We start from the raw sequence: 16,492 nt of genomic DNA on the forward strand, positions 1-16,492 counted from the left end.
TCTTTAGGTAGGCCATCAGAAACTTCTGCTGTGCTATTCTAATAATATTCTCTGCTTCGACTTCACCCTTGGTGAATTTGAAGAGGGATGAGGAATCCACTGATCCTTTTGTCCTTTCCCAACTGTCTTCGGTGATTGCTCTTTCACTCTTGCTTGGGCATTGTCTTCACCTCAGCTCTGATACCATGTTAAATTTTAGGTATGTTCTATGCTTAGAGCAATTTATTTCAATTTTCACAGTTAGCTCAATATCTTTCCCAGATTAGTAATCACATCAACATTAAAGTAAACTGCAGATAGAACATAAACATAAATCGCAGAAGACAAGCCAAGACAAGAGGACACAAGATGTGGTGCTAGCCAGGGACAAACCCCAATGTGGGGAAACCCTTGATCAATTCTTCTTATATGTTCTTCAATAGTTCAGCACAGAGAGAGATAGATAGTACATTTACAACAGAAGTCAACACTTTGACTTATCTAGATAAGAGCATAGATCATCTCTAAGAAGATGATACATGAGATCAGTTGAAGACATGATGCTTCAACTGATGCTCCAAGATGACTCCTTCACCTATTGTTGTGCTACATTTCGTCATCATGCTGCACCTCACCGCGTTGCACCCATCATCACTATGCTGCTTCTCATCATGCATCATTAATCATGACTGTACCCATCACTGTACTACATTATGTGCCATTGCTGCACCATGTTGCCATACTGACCTATGTGCTGGCTGCATCTTGCTTGCTTGTTGTCTTTAACATGCTTGTTGTCCTTTGCATGCTCGCCGTTGCATGCTAGCTGTAACATTGCATGCTTGGTGTATTTGCTGCTAAGTACCATACAACTGTTACAATGTTAGTTAGTTGTCCCTTGCATGCTGCTCTCCTTCAGAGACAGATGCTCTGGATATTCCGGCAATTCCCGGCAGTTCTGGTAGTTTCGGCAGTTCCAGCAATTCTCGCTGTTCCGGCAATTCAGGCAATTCTGCCTGTTCCCAACAGTTCTGGCTTCTGCTCTCTACGTCAGCTTTCCTGCCTGTTCCGGTAGTTCCAACAGTTTCGACAATTCCGGCTATTCCCGACAGTTCTAGCTTTTCCCGGCAGTTCCGACTTTTCCCGGCAGTTTCGGCTATTCCCAGCAGTTCCAGCTTTCCCTGGCAGTTTCAGCTATTCCCAACAGTTCCGACTTTTCTCGGTAGTTCCGGTTATTCCTGGCAGTTCCGGCTTTTCCCGGCAGTTCCGGCTATTCCCGACAGTTCCTGTAGTGCCGACAATTCCGGCTATTCTCAACAGTTTCGGCTATTCCCGGCAATTTCGGCTTTTCCCAACAGTTCTAGTTATTCCTGGCAGTTCCGGCTTTTCCCGGCAGTTCCAGCTATTCCTGGCAGTTTCGACAATTCCGGTTATTGCCAGCAATTTCGGCAGTGCTCGGCAGTTCCGGCAATCCTGGCTATTCCTGGCAATTCCGGCAGTTTCAGCAGTTCCTGCTTCTGCCCTTTGGATTAGGGCAGCGTTATCCCTTAGGATCTCTCCTCCTACTAAAACCCAAAGACAAGTAGAGAGGAAGAGATCCCAAGTGTGTTGAAATGACTTGAAGGCCACCTCTATTTGTACTAAAACGTTGAGCAGAAGTGGGCTTTATTTGGTTGTTGGCCGACCTTGACGAATTGTCCCATAACACAAATAAATTCATATCTCCATGAATACTTATCGGAATCGGATGATCTTTAGGTCAATCCTACACCTCTCGATGAGAGGGATCTAAGAAAAATATCAGCGTCCATTAATAAGATGACCCACATGGAGTTTGGCCCTAGTTTCCCATTTTAACATCCCTGTTGCTAGAGCATTGGCAACCTTCATTATTTACCTGCAATCCTTACTAGGAGGTCATGGAAGAAACTCTTATAACCAAGGTTCCGGGATGAGGGGGCGAGGGAGCGAGGGGGCGCGGGAGCGGCCTATGCAAAAGCTCCCTACCACTTTTTAGGAAACGTGGGGGAGCGTCAGGGTCTTAAAAATTTATAAATATAAAATATAATTTATTAATTGAGTCCACTATGACAATTTGGTTTGAATTGAAAAGCTACAAAGCATGATCATTGATATGAATATCATTTGACATTATCCAAATTTATAAAAGATTAAAGTCAAGTCTAATACATCAAGAGTCATCATTGGCAAAAAATGCCAAATGCTAAAGGCTCCCATATGCTCTAAATTTTTATAGAAAACAATTTTATATTATTAGGCACGGCTGAAATTACCCTGAAAAAGCCACATTTTGCAGCTGTAGAAACTTTCTTTAATTTGAAATGAACATTACACTGAGCTTCCAATAGGTATAAGTATCTAATTGCAATGATATGTTTCATGCAATATAAACTTCAATCTTTAATAGCATCACGAGACAAATAGTTAGTAGTAGATAAATATGGACATGATTGAAACTAAAAGCGTAAAACATATAAATCTCCAATTTATTATAATTATCTTGTTCGAATATAGCCTGACTGCACCATAAAACCTTCTAGGGAGCCTAAGATGTTTTGAACTGTAACATAGCTTTTTTAGTATTTACAATACTTGTATAGTGCTTCTCCCATTGTGGATCCCTGGTTTGTCCACTCTGACCATTGTCGATGTGAAATGATTCACTCAGAATAAGCATATGATTTTTATTTCCGGCAAGAAATGAAAAGTAACATGATATATTATGGATATCTTTTCATGAAGCCAACCTAATATGGGCCCTCACTTCACCTGGAGAGAGAAATAAGCATATGATTTTATTTCCAGCACGAAATGAAAAGTAACATGATATACTATGGATCTCTTTTCATGAAGCCAACCAAATAAGGACCCTCGCTTCACCTGGATAGAGAGAAATAAGCATATGATTTTTATTTCCAACAAGAAATGAAATGCAACATGATATATTATGGATCTCTTTTCATGAAGGCAACCTAATAATGGGCCCTCACTTCACCTGGAGAGAGAGAGAGAGATAGACTGCACAAATAGAATATGGTCAGCTTTTATGCAGAATTATATTATATCTCTAAAACACCCGCAAATTTGCAAATTTGAAAATATGAAAGTTGGGCTTTACTCCACCTTGCAAATCTTCTGTTCAGAAAGAGCCTCGATAAACATCAACCAGTACAGACAAGACCTTAACTTGGAGAAGTTAGATATTTGCACCAAGTTCAACATAGAAAAACAGAATAAAGTGATCATGTGTGCAAATATATATTTTAGATAAATTGCACTGAATTTAAAATTCTTATGTATATATGAATACCTGGCCTTACTCAAGTATGCCAGTTGGCTGTTAGATATTCACATGAGATGAAATCAGCTCCCTCTGGAATGATGAATCCGAACAATGAAATCCAACGCTGTGAGTGGAGCGCTCAGCGAACTTGCAAAGGTTGTGCCGCTGTGAGTGTGTTGTTCATGGTTCAGGGTGCCGGTTTTATAACATGAAACAACGATTTTCCAAAACCCTAAACGTTAATTAACTCTTAATTAAAGATTAAGTTCAGTGTTTAGTTAATTAAAAATTTAAAATGGTTTTTAATGCATTAAAAGTGTGCCACGTCCCCCCACGCCCCCCCACGTCCCCCCACGCCCCCCTTTTTGGAAACGCCCCCTCAGGGAAGGGAAACGTTTCCCTGGCACGTCCCCCCGAGTTTCCTCCATTTTGGGAGCGTGGGGAAACGTCCCCTACTCGTCCCCAAGTCCCCGGAGCGCGGGGGAGCGAGGAAACTAGACCCCTAAGGGGGGGGGGGGGGGCGAGTCCCCGTGGAACACTGCTTATAACCAAGTAAAGATACAAAGACAAGAGGCTAACCAAAAAATGAAATGATAACAATCAAGGAAGAAAGATATCTACTTATCTTTGAGGATTGTAGGCAATTGACAACTCCCTTTGATCCTTGCTTTCTTGCTGAAATGAAATCCATCTGCAAACTCATCTTCCTCATTCTCATCACCAACATGTTGCTTTCCTTTCCTTCCTTGCATGAGCTATGTTTTATTCTTTCAATGAAAATATTGGTCTAGGTCTAGTTCTAGGGTTCCACAAACCCTAGGGCTTTTCAAAACTTCTTGTCTTTTAGGGTTCACAAACCCTAAGACTTCCAAATCTTATTGACACCTTTTGTAAGTTCAATATCCTGCTGTGAATCTCATAGCATTATAGGTGAAGAAACCTTTCTGCTTTGGAGTATCTTACTTGATCATATCTCAAACACTTAAAGGAAAATTTTGCCATATATTAATTTGTTCTAGCAATAGCTAAACTCAAGCAATGGCACCCTAATACTAGTAACATATCTTAACCAATACAATCATAATCACACGAATACATTGCAAAGCATCTTTCACATCCTTGACAAAAACCCTTAGTCATACACGATATTTCTATAGAAGTACAAGGTGTATGGCATTAAAGGTTTCGATCTTTGTAACTTCAAACTCTACTTTTGAGTGCGTATCTTGCAGTATAATGTAACCAAAGGGAATGTCCCTACACTTCAATCCAACACATCATACTTAAAAATACCAAACACATTTGGTCCATTTCCCTTAGCAGGCCTTATTATGCCTTTAGGCCTTATCGAACTTTTGAAGCATAAGCTAAATTCAAAAACTTTCAGGTCTTCACCCTTAGACAAATAAGATCATCAAATCTGTCTTGTGCAACTTTTTTGGTTGTAGTAAATATAGATGAGACAGTTCATTCTAACCATAAGAAGACAAGAATGTGCCATGTGTTAAAATTTGGCAGCTCATGGATGAATTTCTCCTAGAAGAAATCATATCTTTCAGTTCTATTTGAACCATCTATAATAAAATTTCATTTATGACAATTCTAATATGACTTTCCAAAAATAGTAAGTCACATCTCAATTTGGAAGTGACTTTCCAAAATTTAGAAAGTTATGTCTAAATGATCAAAGATGATCTCAACATATGGAATCCACTTTAAAATAAAATCAATCATGATTATACAAGTCAAGAATTAATATTTTGTCCTTACTAGTATTATTATTATGATACTATTATTTATAAAATAGTTTAAAGTCATTCACCTTTAATGGATTAATAACAACAAATTCTCAATAGTCTCATGGAATAAGTCAGTTAAATTGAGAATCTCTTACTAAGCAAATCAAACCTCTCTTGGAATAAAATAGTAACTCCACACTTAAGAGAATGTAAGTCCCCCTCACTAATTCGATGTATGGAAACAGTGTAACTCCTCATTAAATGCACTTGTAACTCCCTCACTCAATTCGATTTGTAACTCTCACCAAATGTTCTCTCATGTCTAACTGTAACTCTCTCCCTAATTCGAATTGTGACTCCTCAAGGCAAGTGTAGCTCTCTCTCTATTCTTGCACTTTTCCTCAGGTAACTCTTTCCTCATGAAATTCGATTCTCCTATTGTTGGCTCAAGGCATGAATTCATTTTGTAACTCCTCTCCTTTCTCATCTATTTAAGCAAGAGCAAGTGAGAGTTGAGAGTAGCATGTTAATTGTGAAGAATGAGAGCAAGTGTTGAGTTTGTGCAAGAGAAGTGTGAGAGCAAGGGAAGAGCCAGAACAAGTGAAGATCAGGAGCAAGGGAAGAGATAGAGAAAGTGTGAAGGACAAGATTTGATCAAGAGAAGGAGAATATCTTCAAGCAAAGAACAAGAGCACTTCAACTGCAAGTTGATCAAACATTTGTGACTTTATTCATTCTCATTCTCTCTCTCTCTCTCTCTCTGTATTTTGTTGAACAAATGAAGAAATTTAATAGAAGAATAATCACTTTTGTTTCCCCTCTTGAGGGGTTTTGCCCTGGTCATTGGACCTAAATCTTAGTGTTTCATATGTGTTTGGTTGTCTTCATATGATTCTTAAGTTTATGTTCTATCTACAATTGATGATCTGAGAAATTTTGAAGAAGAAATCTGCATTCTAGGTATTTGTAATAACATAGAACATTTAGTTTTCTGCAAAGTACTTTCAAGTCCTAGCATGGAACATTTATTTTTCTATAATGTACATTCAACTTTTTGCAAAGTACATTCAATTTTCTGCATAGAACTTTCAAGTTTCTGCAAAGAATTTTAAGTTTATGGATAGAACTTTCAAATTTTGACACCATGGAGTCCCATGCCTCGACATATGTGATAAGATTGTCAACTAAGAGATGTCAGTCAATTAAGAAATGCTCTTTGTTGACTAGTATCTTGTCAACAAAATAAATAAGGAATGCTTCATAGGATGTCTCGATGTCTTTCATACAAGTCCCAAGAGAACTCACCGAGGCAAACAAACAATATTCAATTGCTATGAGTATGTGGTACTTTGAAAAACAACCATGAAATGCTATTGCCACTTTGCAAGGTATCATTCAACGGCTACGAACAAACTTCATACTCATGAATAGTCTTTTCCACAATCTATTCAAACAAGCTTTAACATACCTCTTATAGAAAGACAACTTTTGTTGGCAATTTTACAGGTTTGAGGCTTCTCGGTTTTCTTGTCCTTTTACTAAGGCCCTCTGCCTCCTTGCAACTAGGTCTGAGTTCAACAACAAAATCTCGGCCAACAAGATAACTTCGTTCTGCTTTTAATCCCTTAGATGCCTTGAGACTGATCTACGACAGGGAAAACTCAACCTTATGTGAATTACGAAAGAGGTCCGAGCTCTTTTCTGGGCACTTTTGAGAGCTGGCTTGATTGACACCCCTATGTTAAATCCCTGCGATGTTATATCAAAGAACCCTTGTTATTGTTCTCATATAACTCTTCAAATTGTCTTAAGAAATTGATTTGCATATGGCCTAATAGTTATCTTTTCTGTGGCCTAATCAATGATCCTCTCTTTTTCTGACCTCAGGCTTTTTGGCTTTAATCTAGGGCTTCATTCCTCATTGAAAAATACATGGTAGATAGAGATACAAACTCATATACCTATCCTTCTTTACTTAGTCAAACTTTTGGGCTAGGGAATTTCTAGAACATGGACCTTCTCATACTTGGGTTCTTCAAGGCTGCTCTTTAACCTTAACTCTGATACCATGTTGATTTTTCAGGATTTTCTAGACTAATGATTACTTCAAATATTTCTTCATTAATTTATCATGTGTCAAATTCGTCATTAAGCAATTATACATAGAAAATATTCAATAGTGAAACAATAATGGTAGTAGGATCATGGAGAGACAAGAGACACAAATTTTACCATGGGAAAACCCTCTTTTAGGGAAAAACCCAACAACTTTTTCTTAGAGAAATTATCCAATTCAACAAGAGATACAATTTGATCTTCCAATAAAAAACAAATTCAATCCAACCACAAACATACCCAAGTCAAACTTGGTCAGCCAACGACATTTGGTCTCCTGAAATTTCAGCCTCTTGAACTTTTGACCCTTTTGCACTTTCCTCAGAATTTTCTTTCTAAACTCCCATGTGTCAAAAGAAGATGAATATGAGTGATCGAAATTGGTGCCAAGAGGACGAATTGCCTTTAAATAGTGATCAAAAGAGCTTGAATTGGTGTGTCTATTCACTGAGTTGACTTGTAATTTTGGGGCTGACCGACTTGATCTTTTGTGTTGATAATGTAACTATGTTCAGTGTTCATAATTGTCATTGTACTCATGTCATTATGTATATCTTATGTATCTTTCAAAAGAATAAAGAAAAGAAGAAATAAAATTATTTTTTTTCAAGCATGGGTTTCATGCTCCATTTTAAGTGTTCATCTAGGTCAAGCATGCAGTTCATGCTCCTAGGGTATGTCAAGTCAATAAATGATGTGTCATGAGTCAAGAAAGTCTTTGTCCTATGTATAAGACCCTGTTGGGCAATTTGTAACAAGAAAGAGGAATTATTTTTAGTCAAAATTGCCAATATTGATCTCCAAGACCAAGTCAGCCTTGCCAGTCGAAATCAGCTTAGAAGAGGCTATTCGACCCCTTGAAAAGGGTATAAATACAAGTAATTTCGACCTCATTAGCAACCATCATCAAAAGAAGTTTGATCTGCAGGAGAAGAGTGCGAAATTCAAAGAAGAAGTCAAGAAAGTCAAAGGAAAGAAAAACTGAAGCAAGGAGGAAAGCAAATTGAAGTTTTGACCTAGTTTTTGGACTATTTTCTATAACACGTGTGAAATTCCAAGATGCTACAGGGGGCTGAAGTTGCATACCTATTGTAAGTCCAAAATTTAAATGTTGGGAGCCAAAATTCCATGTTTGCAGCAGTTTTGGAAACGTTTGACCTTTGTTGACTTGGTTTGACTTTGACTAGTTGGAAGGGCTTTTGTTGGAGAGCTGACTTGGTGCTTGGAGGAGGTCTTGGTCTAGGATTTTTGGTCTTGGATTTCTCATTCGAAGTTGTTTATATAAGAAGAGAAGAATTTTGACTGGGTTTTCCCCTAAGAGAGGGGTTTTGCCCTAGTTGAGAGCCTACATCTTGTGTTCATTTTTTTGTGATCTTCATTGTTTTATGTTTTTGGTAATTGTTTGATGAAAGAGAACATAATAAGAACAACAAGTAGTTAATATAATATCACAAGCAATTATCAAGTAAGAGAAATGAGCCTAAGTGCTGCCATATAAATTTCTGAACATTTTGGAGGGAAAATAAATTTAATTTTGACTTTTAAATAGTATAATTCCCTCTTTTGAAGCCGACTTGAAATCCACATTTATATTTATCATTCATATATATATTTGAAGGGCTAAAACTTTAATTATGAAGACCGACCATAACTACAAAAATTCAACAGCCCCTTCGTTAATAGTCCCACCATAATTGTCTTCGCTTTCATTGATTTTTATTTTCCATTCTGACAATTCGTTCTAGAAGCTTTCCTAGTCAAAATTCTTTGGGAGAGGGCCCCATTGCCTTTTAGGAAGCCAAGTTCACTATTTTTGTTTTGGGGTTATGGGATTCCAGTAATGAGAGAGCTGAACTTTTTTATGATTTAGCATAGATTCCTTTTGTTCGCGTAACTTTGCTCGATCCTTTCACTTTGGTAGTTGTTGGTGTTAGGATATTCCGACACATAGGAAATAGTTAAGTACAACTTGGTCTAGTATAGAGTTAGGTATAGAGTTAGGTAGAGTGTGTTTCTTTACCTTGTACATTTTGTAACTTACAATCTGACGGTCACGATATGTAGTGATCCGACGGTTCATTCTCTCCTCGGTATTATCGACACTTGATCCGTGGCTTGACACCCGATTGGTCCATGATTTCTATTTAAAGCGCATGGAGGGTCATTTGTAGGGTAATCCATGCATGAGAGAAGCATATGTAAATTTTCATTCTTTTATTAATAAATTGCCTGAAGTGGCCGCGTTGGCTCAGGCCGTGGACTGTTTCCCTCTTTGAGGGTTTTAACCACGTCAAAAATATTGGTGTATTGATCTGCGATCTGGTTGTGAGCGGTGTCATTTGGTGTTCTGTCTGAGGAACTTACCCTGTAAATTCCTACATGGTATCAGAGCTATTTGAGGGCCGCGTCTGTTGGTGATCCAAATCTGAAGCCAGTAGAATTGCATCCGACTGTCGTTTCCTAGATCTACTGTTTTTGACTGCTTTCGGGCCGAGAGGACTGCTCTGTTGTGTTGGGAGCATCTGTTCCAGTGAGGAATCCCTTTCGTTTCATGCGAAAAGGTTTCCAGTAGCCCTAGCTGCGTCATTTTTAAGATTTGGAGCTATACAATGTTTATTTGCAGTTTACAGTTATTTTCTCTTTGTTTATTTCGGTTTCGGTTTATTTAGCCTTTTTTATTACCGGATCTATACCTTTCATTTCTGCGTATGCTGTTTGCCCTGCGACTCTGTGCGATCTGGGCAAATCAGAAACAGAAAGGAAGGATTTTTCTCATGCGTATGCTCTTTTCCCTGCGTCTTAGTGTGATCTCGGAAAATCAGAAACATTGAGAAAAATATTTAGTTTCCGGCTAAAGCTAACTTTGAGCCGCAAGGTTCATTTTTGAAAATATTTAGTTTTTCGGCTAAAGCTAACTTCGAGCTGTAAGGTTCATTTTTCTTTGCATGTCCGTGTTGGGTTTTGTGTTTTTTGTTTTGTAGGGAAAAAGAGCTTTCTCAAAGCAAGCACGCAACCCAAAGCACCTCCCTTTCTCTCTCTCTCAAATATTTTGTATAGCTCAATTGGTTCAAGCTATTTTAAGAGAGTAGAGGTCTTGGGTTCAAGTCTCCATTTTGTGGGGGCGGACTTTTTTTTTTTCCGCACATTCCCGCACTTCGTCGGCAACTTCATCAACTTTTTTTCAAAAAGCCATAACTTCTTCATCCGGAAGCCGTTTTCAGAGCCGTTTTTTTAAAACCAGCCTAATTTTTTGAGATCTATCCATTGGAACACTTAGTTTCAGCATCTTTAGCTTCAGTTTCTGTTGAAATGGAAAGTCAATACCAAGTTACCCTTGACAACACCAACTACTTCCAATGGTTGTCCTACATTGAGGATTTACTTAGAAGTAAAGGTCTCTACAGAATAGCCTCAGGCCAAGAAAAGAAACCGAAGGATGAAGATAAGGCTGCTAAATGGGAAAATAGGTAAGATCAAACACGTGGAGTGATAGGGATGTCTATTTCTCCAGATCTTAGATTCCATATTGCAGAACTTGATACTCCTGATGAAGCAATGAAACAAATCAATAAAGTTTTTGGATTAAAAATGAACTTAGAGCCCATCAACTTGAAAATGAGTTGCTTACATTGGACCCTAATAATTTTTCTTGCATTGAAGATTTCTTGTCCAAATTCAAGACCCTTAGATATCTCTTGGAAGGTGTTAAAGTTAAGAAAGAAGATAGTAACCTTATCTATTCCATTTTACTAAGTTGGGACCAGCCTACTCTGTGTTTGTTTCCACCTTCCATTCTACAAGAGAAGCCTTCATTTCTCAAGGAACAGACTACAAGTCCCCTTCCTTTGACTCTTTTTGTGATTCTTTAATAAGAGAACAAGAAAAAATCTTACACCTTGGTCTTCTTAATCTTGGAAACTCTTCTAAGAAAGCGTTAGCCGCCCAACAACAACCAAATTCAAAGAATCCTAAGAAGTCATATCCTAAAAAGAATGGTCCTAAACCAAACAAGGGTCCTAAGCAATCTCAGCCTCAAAATGAAAAATCATTTCAGCAAAATGATAAGACAAATAAAAACAAATGGAAGAAGACTGATAGACATTGCAACTTTTGTAATCGAGATGGCCACTTAGAATCCAAATGCTTTAAGAAGATGGAAGCCTTGGAAGCAGCGATGAAGAAACATAACATCCATTTGGAGCAATCTTCAACTTCAACTTCATCTTCAGGAATGGCACTTTCTGCATGTGGTTGTCAAGCATCTCGGTCTGGCTATGCACTAAATGTATCTTCTTCTTCTCATTCTCATGAGTGGCTCATTGATTATGGAGCTTCTTATCACATGGCCAAAAACAAAGCCATGTTTTCTTCTTTAAATGATTGTAACACCAAAAATATATATGTTGGTGATGATAGATCTCTTAGTGTTGTAGGGACTGGAACTGTTCATCTAGACAATGGTCAGTTTAATGATGTATTATGTGTTCCAACCTTATCTTGCAACCTTCTATCTGTATATCAGATAACTCATTCAGGTGAAGGTAAAATCGTTGAATTTTCACCTCATGATGTTGTAATCAAGGACTTAAGAGATCCTAAAAAGATTTTGGCTATTGGCATTGCTGATGATTCTACAAGGTTGTATAAGTTTCACAACTTTGGGTCATCAAATCTTCACTCAGTATTTGTTGCTCATAACGATGAAGTGAGCAAACTTTGGCATGAGCGATTTGGTCATTTAAACTATCGCTCCCTTCAGCATCTATGTAAAGAAAATATGGTGACAGGTCTTCCTATGGTATCTTGCAGAGATGGTGTTTGTTCCGGATGTGTACTCGGAAAACATCATCGGGACAGTTTTGAAAAACGTGCCTCTTGGCACGCCTCAGCCCCTTTACAGCTTGTGCATAGCGATTTACGTGGTCCACTTCCTGTTGTTTCATTCTCTGGCTGCAAGTATTTCTTAACTTTCATTGATGATTTCTCTAGACGCACTTGGGTATACTTCTTAAAACTCAAGAGTGAAGTATTTAACACATTTTTGGCCTTCAAAGCCTTTGTTGAAAAACAATCTGGACATCAAATTCTTAAGCTAAGATCTGATAATGGCGGAGAATATGTTAAAAACACATTCATCAACTTTTGCACTGAGAATGGAATTCAAATGCAACATACTGTTCCATATACTCCACAACAAATGGTGTAGCTGAAAGGAAGAATCACACCTTAAAGGAAATGGCTAATTGTATGCTACAATCTAAAGGACTTGGTCTTAGTTTTTGGGCAGAAGCAATTAACTGTGCAAATTACATAATAAATTGCACTCCTACTAAGGCTTTAAAGAATATCACTCCAGAAGAAGCATGGAGTTCAATCAAACCAGATGTAAGTCACTTTCGTGTTTTTGGAAGTGAAGCGTGGGCCCATATTCCAGATGAAAAGCATAAAGCTTTAGAACCTAAGAGTGAAAAATGTACTTTTGTTGGATATTCTGAAGATGTCAAAGGCTATAGACTTATTCCATTTAAGTCCAAAAATGTTATCATTAGAAGAGATGTAAAATTTGATGAAAATATATCGGCCTGCGAGCCTAGTCCGGCGGATGTGCCACCTCTCCCTATCTCTTCTACTTTTGAAAACATTTCTTCTTCAGATGATGAAAGTGAGGATGACAATCCTCCCCCACCATCTCAGGATCCTCCTTCAGCTCCTCAGCTTCCAAAATGGGTTCGTGCTACTCGAGATGCAACAGGTGATCTTGCCGGTGATCCTACAGATCAGCGACGTACACGTTCTCAGTTCGAGAGAGCCTCTTCTTTACTGGCTCAAGCTCCAGTAAATTATGATCCTGACACCTTTGCAGAAGCTTCAGGCCATCCAGATTGGGAAGCAACTATGAATGAAGAATATCATTCATTATTGGCAAATGATACATGGGATCTTGTTCCTCTACCAAAGGGACGAAAACTTGTTAGATGCAAATGGGTTTACAGAACCAAGTATGGACCAGATGGGAAAGTTGATAAACATAAAGCTCGTCTTGTTGCTAAAGGTTTTTCACAGGTTGAAGGCATTGACTACACTGAAACCTTCTCCCCTGTTGCCAAAATGAACTCTATCCGCCTTGTTCTTTCCCTTGCTGCCTCGTTCAAATGGGAAGTCCATCAGATGGATGTTAAATCTGCCTTCTTGCATGGGGACTTGCATGAAGAAATCTACATGGAACAACCTATTGGCTTTATACAAACAGACTCCAGCCTTGTATGTCGGCTTAAGAAATCCCTTTATGGTCTCAAACAAGCTCCTCGAGCTTGGTATGCCAAAATGGATAACTTTCTTTTAGAATCTGGCTTTTCTAGGTGTCATTCTGACAATACTGTCTACACCAAGAAAGTGGGCAAGTCTCTTATCATTCTTGTTCTTTATGTTGATGATCTTATCCTGACTGGTAGTGATCCCAACCTTATCAACCATGTGAAGTCTAGCCTTAAAAGGAAGTTTGAAATGACAGACTTAGGACACTTACATTATTTTCTCGGTCTTCAAGTCTTGCAATCCAAGGAAGGTATTTCCCTTTCTCAGTCCAAGTATGCCTGTGATATTCTACGCCACTTTCACATGGAAGACTGTAAGCCAGCCCCTTCTCCCTTTCAGTCTGGAGTCAAACTTTCAGTCACTTGTACTTCTCCTGAAGTTGATGCTACCTTATACCGTCAACTTGTAGGAAAACTTTTGTATCTAACCCATACTTGTCCTGACCTTTCCTTTGCTGTTGGCCTTGTTGCTCGGTTCATGCAAAACCCCCGTGAAAGTCATTGGAAAGCAGCTAAAAGAATACTTCGTTATGTTCGAGGTACAGTTCAGTTTGGGATTCATTACAGTGCCGAAGCATCTCCTCTATTGGTTGGTTTCAATGATTCCGATTGGGCTGGTGACCCTGATGATCGGAAGTCTACTGTCGGTTATGTGTTCACTCTTGGTTTAGGACCTATTACATGGGCTTGCAAGAAACAAGGTGCCATTTCTCTTTCATCAGCAGAAGCAGAGTATCGTGGTGCTGTAGAAGCTAGTAAGGAAGCCTTGTGGCTTCGTCAGATCCTGTCAGAGTTTGGCTTTCAGCAGCAGCATCTGACTACACTTTGGTGTGATAATCAAAGTGCCATTCAACTATGCAAAGATCAAGTCCAACATCAGCGCAGCAAACACATTGAACTGCACATGCACTTCATCAGAAAGCTCATTCACAACCATGTTCTTGAAGTGCAATATTGTTCAACAGATGATCAAGTTGCAGACATCTTCACAAAGGCTCTCACAGAGGCGAAGTTCACTAAACTTCGATTTATGGTTGGAGTTCAGGAAGTTGTCACTAAGGGGGGATAGGCTCTAGTGCCTCCTTCCTTCTCCTATTGTGTCATATTTGTAAATCCTTCAATCCTATCCCAAGTTGTTCTTAAGGGGGGATGTTAGGATATTCCGACACATAGGAAATAGTTAAGTACAACTTGGTCTAGTATAGAGTTAGGTAAAGTGTGTTTCTTTACCTTGTACATTTTGTAACTTACAATCCGACGGTCACGATATGTAGTGATCCGACGGTTCATTCTCTCCTCGGCATTACCGACACTTGATCCGTGGCTTGACACCCGATTTGTCCATGATTTCTATTTAAAGCGCATGGAGGGTCATTTGTAGGGTAATCCGTGCATGAGAGAAGCATATGTAAATTTTCATTCTTTTATTAATAAATTGCCTGAAGTGGCCGCGTTGGCTCAGGCCGTGGACTGTTTCCCTCTTTGAGGGTTTTAACCACGTCAAAAATACTGGTGTATTGATCTGCGATCTGGTTGTGAGCGGTGTCCTTTGGTGTTCTGTCTGAGGAACTTACCCTGTAAATTCCTACAGTTGGCAAGCACCGCCCTAGAATAAAACAATTTTTCCATGTCCAGTTTCCTAGAAACAATGATCCTGGATGAGATGTCTATTTTGCCAAGATGCATTCTAGATTAGAAAGCTATTGTTGTTTCCATTCATTTGGATAAGACCTTGATTTGCTATATCTGGTCCATATTTTTCCCCATGTTTCATTGCCATTATGAAGCAATCTCCACCATGTTTTGGCCTCTAGGACCGAGCTGGGGGTTTCAGGGTCTCTCAAGCCAAGTCCAACCCACCATTTTCGGAAGACACAATTTGTCCCAAACGACTAAGGCCCATTTTCTTTCCTTCTTTGCATCGCTCCAAAAGAAGGATCTTTGTGGATTGTGAACAACTCTAAGAATGTATTTGGGAGCAACTTGTGCTGAACACGAGTATAGAGACATTGCTCGAAGGACAAACTTAAAAATAATCAATTGATCTGTCATGTTAAGAAATTGAAAGGTCCAACTTGCTAGTTTCTTTTCTAATCTTGAGAGAAGGTTTCCCTAAGAAGCACTATGGAGTGCATTAGCAACAAGAGGGTCACCTAGGTATTTGGACAGAAGGGAGTTTTTTTGGAAGTTGAGAATGCAAGAAATATTGATCTCAATAGCAAGAGGAGTTTGGAAGAAAAATATTTGGGGGTTACCTTGATTGATTGAGGTTTCTAAAGCAGACATAAAATCAAATAGAACTTTCTTGATAACATTGGCTTCACAAACTATTGGAGTTCCCATGAGCATGGTATCATCTACAAATTGTTGGTGCAAAGTAGCAAGGTTTTCTTCGTAAAACTTCAATCGTTTAATTCTTTTGTCTTCAGTCGCATCCTAAGGTATCAATCGAGGCCTCCAGTCATCAAGATAAAGAGGAAGGGGGAGAGAGGGTCCCGTTGACAGATACCTCCTAAAGGAGAGAGTTGCTGAAGGGGAACCATCAACAAGAATATAAAAGAAGGCCGAGGACATGAGGGACATGATCCACTTTGTCTGTTTAACTGAAAAACCAAAAGCTAAAACAATGTGCTTGATGTACTATCAATTCAATTTATCAAAGGCCTTTAACATATCAAGTTTGATAAGCATATTTTTTTTCTTGTATTTTTTTATCAAGTGAATCACCTCATGAACGAGGATGATACATCTAAAATCTTGCGGCCTTCCACTTACCTTGATTGCTTAGGAGAGATGAGATTAGGTAGGACTGTAGGAGGGGTTTTAGATGATTGGTAATCACCTTGCTGATGATTTTATAAATGATGTTGCATAGAGAAATGGGTTGGAATTTGCATGGGTCTTTAATTTTGTTATCCTTGGGGATCAATGCAAAGAAGGTTAAATTAGAGTTTGGGAGAACATTAGAGAACTTTCAAGAGTCTTCCCACAAGTTCCTACGCTTTTTGTTTGATGGTTGACCAACAGGCATGGAAGAAGTC

General features: G+C 38.8%; 1 protein-coding gene across 4 annotated transcripts in view; it reads left to right on the plus strand.

Annotated features, from left to right (window-relative positions):
- LOC149138011 (DNA-directed RNA polymerase I subunit RPA12-like) overlaps window positions 1-16,492 on the plus strand; it is a 98,395-nt gene that overhangs the window by 47,326 nt on the left and 34,577 nt on the right. The window lies entirely within an intron of this gene.

This window comes from Pinus tabuliformis, chromosome X, assembly GCF_031772625.1.
Source record: "Pinus tabuliformis cultivar Carrire ecotype Pingquan chromosome X, CPIR1, whole genome shotgun sequence".
Classification (NCBI taxonomy): domain Eukaryota; kingdom Viridiplantae; phylum Streptophyta; class Pinopsida; order Pinales; family Pinaceae; genus Pinus; species Pinus tabuliformis.